This window comes from Lissotriton helveticus, chromosome 7, assembly GCF_964261635.1.
Source record: "Lissotriton helveticus chromosome 7, aLisHel1.1, whole genome shotgun sequence".
Lineage (NCBI taxonomy): Eukaryota > Metazoa > Chordata > Amphibia > Caudata > Salamandridae > Lissotriton > Lissotriton helveticus.
This window is the reverse complement of record NC_136068.1, coordinates 1,537,185,687-1,537,193,280: the sequence shown is the minus strand read 5'-3', so window position 1 is coordinate 1,537,193,280 and position 7,594 is coordinate 1,537,185,687. Positions and strand designations below refer to the sequence as shown.

Sequence of the window (7,594 nt, the reverse complement as noted above, 5' to 3'; positions counted from 1 at the left end):
TAACAGGAGTCCCGGGTGGGCTGATCGAGTGTGGAGTGGTTTCTAGCACCACTCAGACCCCACAGCCATGTCCTCTATGTGCACGCTTAGGGCCAGTCGGCAGCCTGTCTTGAAGCTTTCCACATCTCGTTGCTTGTGCTTTTGTCGCTTCAATAAAATTATGGGTACCCTGTGGCAGCTGTGCTCTTAGCACAGCTCACTTCCTTGCCGGCTGCCTTTGTGGTTACTGCTGGTGATTCTGTGCTTGCACCTGGTTCTGGTGTCTGGTGCACGCATACATTCTGGGCCTAAAACCATACAACCCTGGTTCACCTGATGCCGTCTGATCTCAGTAGTTGTGCTAGGTCAGGCCTGGGTAGTCCCTAGATGGGAGACCCCTTGGATAGCCAGGTGCTGTAGACTTACAGGCGTTTTGCTTCCAGGTTCTTCTTCAAGACCGGTCCTGGTTGCTGTTGGTGTACTTCATACTGGATAAGACGGTTGTGAGCTGTTGCTGGATATATGGCCAACTCCCGTGACTCGTTGTCTGTGCGGGGTTCTTTCCCTGCTCTCCTTGTCTGGGACATCCTGGAGTATGCTGAAGCATTGTCATTGCCCTGTGTATTCCCGCCCTTTTTGCGCTTCGGTCTTCTTCTGACAGTTCTGTCTCCCGTTGCCCCTGTTTTTGGTATACTGGACTGCGCGACTTGTGCCCATCAGTCGATGGTCCTCCTTGAGGTTTTTGAGGCCTTGTGCCATCCCTCCCTGCCAGCTCTTGCTCTCGTTTTCTATGCTGGCTCTGACCTCATTGGTGCCGGGTTAGGTGCCGCCTGGGATTCTCTTATGCTGAGGGGTTCCCAGCAGCTACCCAGTCTTTAGGGCCTGGGGGACTCTGCCCCTATGGGGGCTTTTTGTGGTGTTTTCGCAGTTTTCTCTGCCGCTTTTCTCTGCTTTGTGGTGCGGTGGCAGGGCTTCGATCCCTGTGGCCTACCCGTGGGGCCTGGAGTCGGTGTGGGAGTCATTTCTCCCTCAGTTCTATTTAGGAGTACTCCGTTGTTTGGGGACGTATTGAACTATGGCCATACCACCTTGAAAGCACCTGATCTCATCTGATCTAAGAAGTTACGTAGGGACGGGCCTGGTTCGTGCCTGGATGGGTGACCACTGGGGAATACCTGGTGCTGGCTTGTTTTGTGGCGTAGGCTCTGGTATTCTCTGTTTTTTCACCTGTGGTTTCCCCTATGGCATCAGGTGGGGAACTGCTTATTGTTTGCCCATTTGTTGCCTTTGAGCTCCTTGGTAGGTAGGCGTGTGGCTCTTGGTCCTCTTCTGTCAGTTCTGGACTCCTGGTTGGGGTTCCGTGTCTGCCATTCTCTTTTGGCTCTCGCTTCTGAGGTTCCTGGGTGCCTGCCCGTTGTGACTGGCCCGGCGTTGGCTGGTCTTCACGTTTTCCAGGGTATATGGTCCTGTTTGTTCCCTCTTGTGGTGTCGTTCCTCAGATGAAGTTGTCATGTTCACTCACTTCTTTATGCCTCGGGTGGTTTGGGGAATCCCCATTTCCTTGGGCATCCACTGCCTGGTAGCTTTGTTCTCAGTGGTGGCAGTGCTGCTCCCCTCCTCAGCTGTCGCTGGTTTGCCTCTGCTGTTGGGTTTCTCGGGGGCTCCTCCGTTCTCTTCTTAGAACCTCTTTTCTTCTGGACCCTTTTGTGCTTCACGGATCTGTCCGGAACACTTTTGCAGTTGGCTGTTCCACTGGTCCTGGGGGCAATTTTGCCCACTTTTGGCTTGTTGGTTGTTTTTGATATCTTTTTCCCAGTAGCCGTTCTATCGTTTTGAGTATCTGTCTTTCCCTCTTTCTCTCTACTGTTTCAGCTTCCGGTGGTCACTTTTCGGTCTGTCGCCTGCTCCTCACCCATTCTCTGAGGTTTTGGCTGGAGCTTGCCAGGACTGACCAGTTGTTTGGTTTGTGCTTCCAGTCTCCGGGACAGTCTCTGCTGGCGGTGGAGGCCCCATTTTGCTTGGGCAGTTGGGTTTCGTACTGCTCCTTGCTACGATTTTCCTGGGCCATTTTTGGTTTCTTGGTGGGTTGTTCCCTTTTTGGGGGGCTGTTTCTGACCTCCCTGCTGGGTCTATGGGTAGTTCTCTTGTCCCCACCATTGAATCCTCCTTGAGTTAGTTGGAGTTCCAGAGCTTGTTGACTTCCACTTCTGTGGTGGTTCCTAGGGATATTTTCCTTCTGCCCTCTTTCTTCCTTTTCCTTTTGTCCCATTGGGCTCTTACCCTTGGGGGTTTGTCTTCCCATTTTTCCTTCTCCTGCTCTGGTTCAGGATTTGGGTTGGTGGCTGGTTGGTTTCACCTCCCTCCTTCGTTGTTGGTTTCCACTGTTGCTAGTCTGTGGGGACAGGGGGTCTTCTGGGTGTTTTGGTGGCAGTGGGCCTCTGGTCTCTGTGCTCAGTACTTTCCTCTCTTGTTTGGGAGGTGCATTGTATTTTGGGACAGTCTTGGTAATTCTGGCTCCGGTGCACGAGGGATTCCGCTGTCCTGTCCCGACTGTGGTGGTGCTCCTTGGATGTTCGGGGGTGCGTGTGCACCCTATACTATAGATTTTGAAGCACACACTATTCAGTTCAATTACAGTTGTGAACAAAATAATTGATAAACATAGGAGATAGCTTTTCTTTTTTCGGTGTTGATTTATTTATTTCAGACAACCTTCTTTTAGCCAACACGTGTTTCGTCATGAACTGGGAAGTATCCCAACGACTTCATCAGCGCTGGTCCATCTCGAAAACGATTGTATGACTCTTAATCGTGAATTAACGCAGAGGAGGCCAATAGGTCAATAAACCTGAGAAACTCACAATCCAAAATAATGGACTGCCACAATATCCAGTAAGGTCCTGGGAAGGTGTTCCCTCTAAGGTTAGTCAATGCAGCAGCAAGCTCCTTGTATATGATGGCAGGATTAAGAATTACTCCTCGATCCGGGCCTGATTATCGAAGTAGTCCCTGCAACAAGGAGTACGCTGCTCCAACTGCTGCCCTCATCCTCCTATGCAGTCCCCATTTTGTTCCTTGGTTTTGATGCCTCTTCTGGCGTGGTGAATGTTTCCTTTTGGGTTCGCCTGTGTTCTCATGCCAGTCGGTTGCTCCGCTGTATGCCATGCTGTGTGTTGGCTGCACTGGCTTGGCCCTTGTGGGGCTTTCTATCTCCTGTTTGGGGGGTTCTGTGGCTGAGGCTCTTTGCCTCTCCTGTTTTTTGCCCTGTTTCCAGTGTTCTTTTTCAGCGGTTGTTCGTCCTCCATCTTGGTTTCATTCCTTTCCCCTTTTCCAGGGGGGCAACTGTTGGTTGTGGCAACTCTGGTGTCTCTGTTTTTGTTGGACACTTTTTGTTTTTGCCTTTTGTTTCCTCTATTGCTCCTGTTGTCTGTTGGGGCTGTTGTCTGGTTACTGGGGTTCTCGTCCCCGCTTTGTTTCTGTGCTGTTTTTCCCCCTTCTCAATCCATTGAATTTGGTGGCTTTGCTCTTAGGCGTGTTGCATTGGAATCTTGGGAGCTCTTGTCTGTTGGCTCCTGTTGTTTGGTGGTTCAATTGGGTTTCTGCTGTTGATTTTCTGCTGTGACAGAGGGTTCCTTTTCGCGCAATGTTGTGTGGTACATGGGGTGAATCAGTTGCGAGGGCTCTGGTTATGTCTCTCGTGTTTTTGGTGGCTGTTGTTGTTGTTTCAGCTTTGCCCTCTTGGCTCCTCTGTGGGCTGCTTTTTTCTGCTTCTCGAAGGCTCCGGGGCTCCTCTGGATGTTTGCCTCTTTGGGTGTTTGTTCTGGGGCGTTGCGTTCCTCGTTATTTGCTCCAGTTGTTATTTCGCCCTGGGTCTTCCCTCCAGTTCTTCAGTGTGTTGCTTTTCCCTTTTTCCCTTGTATTGGGCTTACTGTGTGTGCTTTCTCGCTGGCTTTTTATTGGCTCTTTCTTCGGCTCAGGGTTTGGGGGAGTTCAGGCCTTTCCTGGTGTCCTGTCCCTCTTTCCGGATTTTGACTTGTTGGTTGACTCCTTTCTTGGGTCTGGCCTAGGTGCTTCCTGTTTTTTAGAAGTCTCTTTCGACAGGTGGGGATGTTGGTCATTCGTGTACCCCGGTAGCCCCTTTTTCCTCTCGGTGAGAGGGTGTGGCTGGGTTTTATCAGTCTTTGTGGTTCTTTGGGTCTGGCTCCTCCTATCTGGGCTCAGTGGTACTTTCTGTGCTCTGTTTTCCCTTTCTGGCTGGTGCTGCAGGCGTTTTTCTTCCTGCAGGTCTGTCTGATGGCCTTTTGGCTGTAGCCTTGCTGTTTGTTCAGCATTTTCAGCTGGGGGTGTTGCTTGCTTTCATGGCTGCTTTCGTGGTGGGTTTTTGGCCCTGCAGCCCTTTTGTGAGCTTGTTCTTGCAGTGGACTTCTCTGCTATGTCAAGCTTCCTTTTTTGTTTTGGGCTTAAACGTCCTCATATTGTAATAACGAGGGGGTAATGTCCCATTACTTACCAGTCATCTTCATTACCCCGAGTACGGTCCTCCTCATCCCAGTCATGTCCCCCCCCCTCTTTTGCTGTGTCTGGTCTTGTTACTAGCAGGCATGGAGGTATGACTGTGACAAGTAGGACCTTAATTGGGGTAATGAAGATTACTGGTAAGTAATGGGACAATTTCCTCACATGTCTGTGATGGAAAGTTCTGGTATCTGAGAGGAGGCACAAACTTCCTTCCATTCAGCATTCTGCCAAGTCTTCTGATAAAAATGGCACCTGACTTGTGTGGGTAGGCCTAGGGCCTGCAACAGGAACCGTCCAAAACGCAACCTTGACACATCACATTTTTTTCACTGAAAACGGTCCCTTTTTTGCAATGTGTTTAGCTGTGGATTTTGGGCCTTAGCTCAGCCGGAACCTAGTCAAACCAAGCAAACATGTACATTTTGAAATCTACCATAAACAAGTATCCCTTCTGGAACCAGGCTGGTTCCTGCAGGAAAAATGTAGCAGGAAGGAACACCAAGGGTTTTCACACTAGTCATTCCCTGACCCACATTTGTGGGTGGGAAGGGACCCAGACCCTTTTCTTAATATAACCCTGACTCACTCTAGTAGTGACATGCTTCATCATCGGGTTCACCCCAACTCCTAAACGTCTGGGTGGGCTCAACCATATTCCAGAAAGCACTTGTGAAGACTTGGTGTATGGGAGCGTAACTTTAAAAAAAATCCTCCCCACTACTTAAGTATCCTTTATTCGCGGAGTGGGAGGGAAGGTTAAAATAAATAGTAGGGCTAAAGGATGTAATGGTCCTATGCCCCTAGACTAGAACACCAACATGTTTCAGCCCTTCCTAGTGGCCTACACAAGGTCCTGGGCTTACGTCAGGGTGGGACAGGATGTAGTCACTTCCCCCGAAGATGTGAGTGAGCGTGAGCATGCAACTTACATGGGTGATAGTAAAGGGGAATATTTTTTGGAACAAGTTTAATACTTGCCGCTGTTTTCAAGAGGAATTACCCCACATTAACAGGGCATCTGCTCCCAAAGGGGGCATGAGTTGGAGGCCTTGTAGTAACACATACATCAAAGGTCTGTCCCTGTCTGCAACCTACTGTGTGCTCTGCTCCACCTTGAGCAGAGCAAAGACTGGACTCTGAGGTCTGCTGGTTGCCTATATGGGTGAGGGGCCATCCCCCAGCAGCCAAGAACACTTGCCCTGTGTATGCATCAGTCTGCCTGCCTGCCAAGACCAGTCCTTCCTCCCCCTCTTCCCTCCCCACTGCAGCCCTCAGGAATGCCAACAATACATATTCTCTATCTATGGGAAGCAGTCCTAATTTCTCCGCCTCTTCAGGCCCTGGACTTCCAAAATGGAAATCACATGCTGCACCATACATAGACACACACATGCAACTCAGCATGCACACAACGTATCATACGGTGACCGGCACTACACGCATTCCACGCATGCCAAGTATGAGTTAAGTAAACAGCCAAGCATCTTTACACAAGTGGGCCAGTAGGCCCCAAACCCATGGCACAGTTAAAAAGGCCTGTTCACATTACTGATTCTATAGAACACAAAATGGGTATTCTGCCTCCACTGTATTTGTGTCACTCCAGGAAGAGACAGCGGCCTTCTACCTTCACAGGAGTGGCGATTTGTCTAAGCAGACAGCAATACTGAGCAACTTGCCTTGGTCATGGAGACCTGCCTAGGTCATGGAAGATATGGATGATCAGTGTTCACCCATGACCAAAAATCAGTACCAGTGATCAAGCTAGCGATGTAGCTTCAGTAACCAGGGCAGGGACACACGTCCCTCACCATACTTTGAACATTGTTGTCCTAACACCATCCATCACATTAACCCTTACTATAACTTTTTAACATATCATGTATGTACCAATCAATGAGACCCAAATCTAATTTTAACCTCTACTATTTACCTTACGAAAATATAATGCTACAACAACAAAAGGTGTATACTGACATCCATTCTAAAAAACAGAAATCCATTGCAGTGATTGTTCTGAACTTTTAATAACAACTTTCATGGTGGAACATTCTCGGTACAGGATTTGCTGTTAATGAAATAATCCCCCAGTGTAGTGGTAAAATACTAGCATATACTTGTATTTTCTTCAGGGTAGTTTGGGTATGGAATGAAGAATACGAGTTCTTGAGAGATATAGAGCACATTCTTAAATAATAAATAATGAATGATTAGCAACTTGCTGCACTTTTAGAAAACATTGTTTTGCTTATCTTGGCTAAACTAGGCCCAGACCCCATCTTGTATTTCAAATGTGACCATGTTTTCCTTTCTCACCGTCTCCAAACACAGCAAAATGTGCACTGAAACATTATTGAATGTAATAAGTTCTGAAAACACCTGTTACGCTCTATGAATGAAAATTCTGTTCTGTTCTGTTAGCGAAACAGGAAGCTTCCCTCTTCAATGTTGCTCCTTTCTTCTGTTCTTCCAGCCTCACCTATTCATTTCATAAGTCTCTCATTATATTGTGTGTAACTAGTCTTGTAATGCCACATCTGACAACAGTAGGGGAAAAGTGGACTATTTATGATTCATTTAGGGGATGGTATTAGGTATTGTTGTATTTTATTGTATATTGGAATTTGCTGAGCCCACGAAACATTTTGCTCACCCCACGCTGACTGCGAGATTTCTACTTTGTCTTTTGCAATAAATGAAAGCACATTTCGGAGGTAAGTCAGTGTGGCTTTCGGTTGGTGGAAGAACAGACTCATATGGATGTATTGCATACTCAACAGAACTGTATATTTTTCAGTCAGATCTCAAGCTGCATTACTGATGTCTGCAATTTATTTGAGCATTATCCCTGTTCCCTATATAGGATTTAACATGTATTTTGACTGCTTTTGAGACTAACCATACTTTTCCTTATACAATGAACTTTAATTATATCAAACCTTCCTCAATAAAGCTTATTTAATTGATCGTGCTATTTAATGTGCTGACAATCTAATCTATGGTGGGGCACATATACTCCTATGTTCTTGAAGACAACACCGCCCGATCCTGCATACGAGCTTTATCCATAGACTCTCTGATAAGACAGCGTCAACAA

At 47.6% G+C, this 7,594-nt stretch overlaps 1 pseudogene; it reads left to right on the top strand.

The window, feature by feature from the left end:
- Nucleotides 1-1,050: 1,050 nt before the first annotated feature.
- On the top strand, nucleotides 1,051-1,167 carry LOC144771187 (5S ribosomal RNA; annotated as a pseudogene).
- The last annotated feature ends 6,427 nt before the right edge of the window (nucleotides 1,168-7,594 follow it).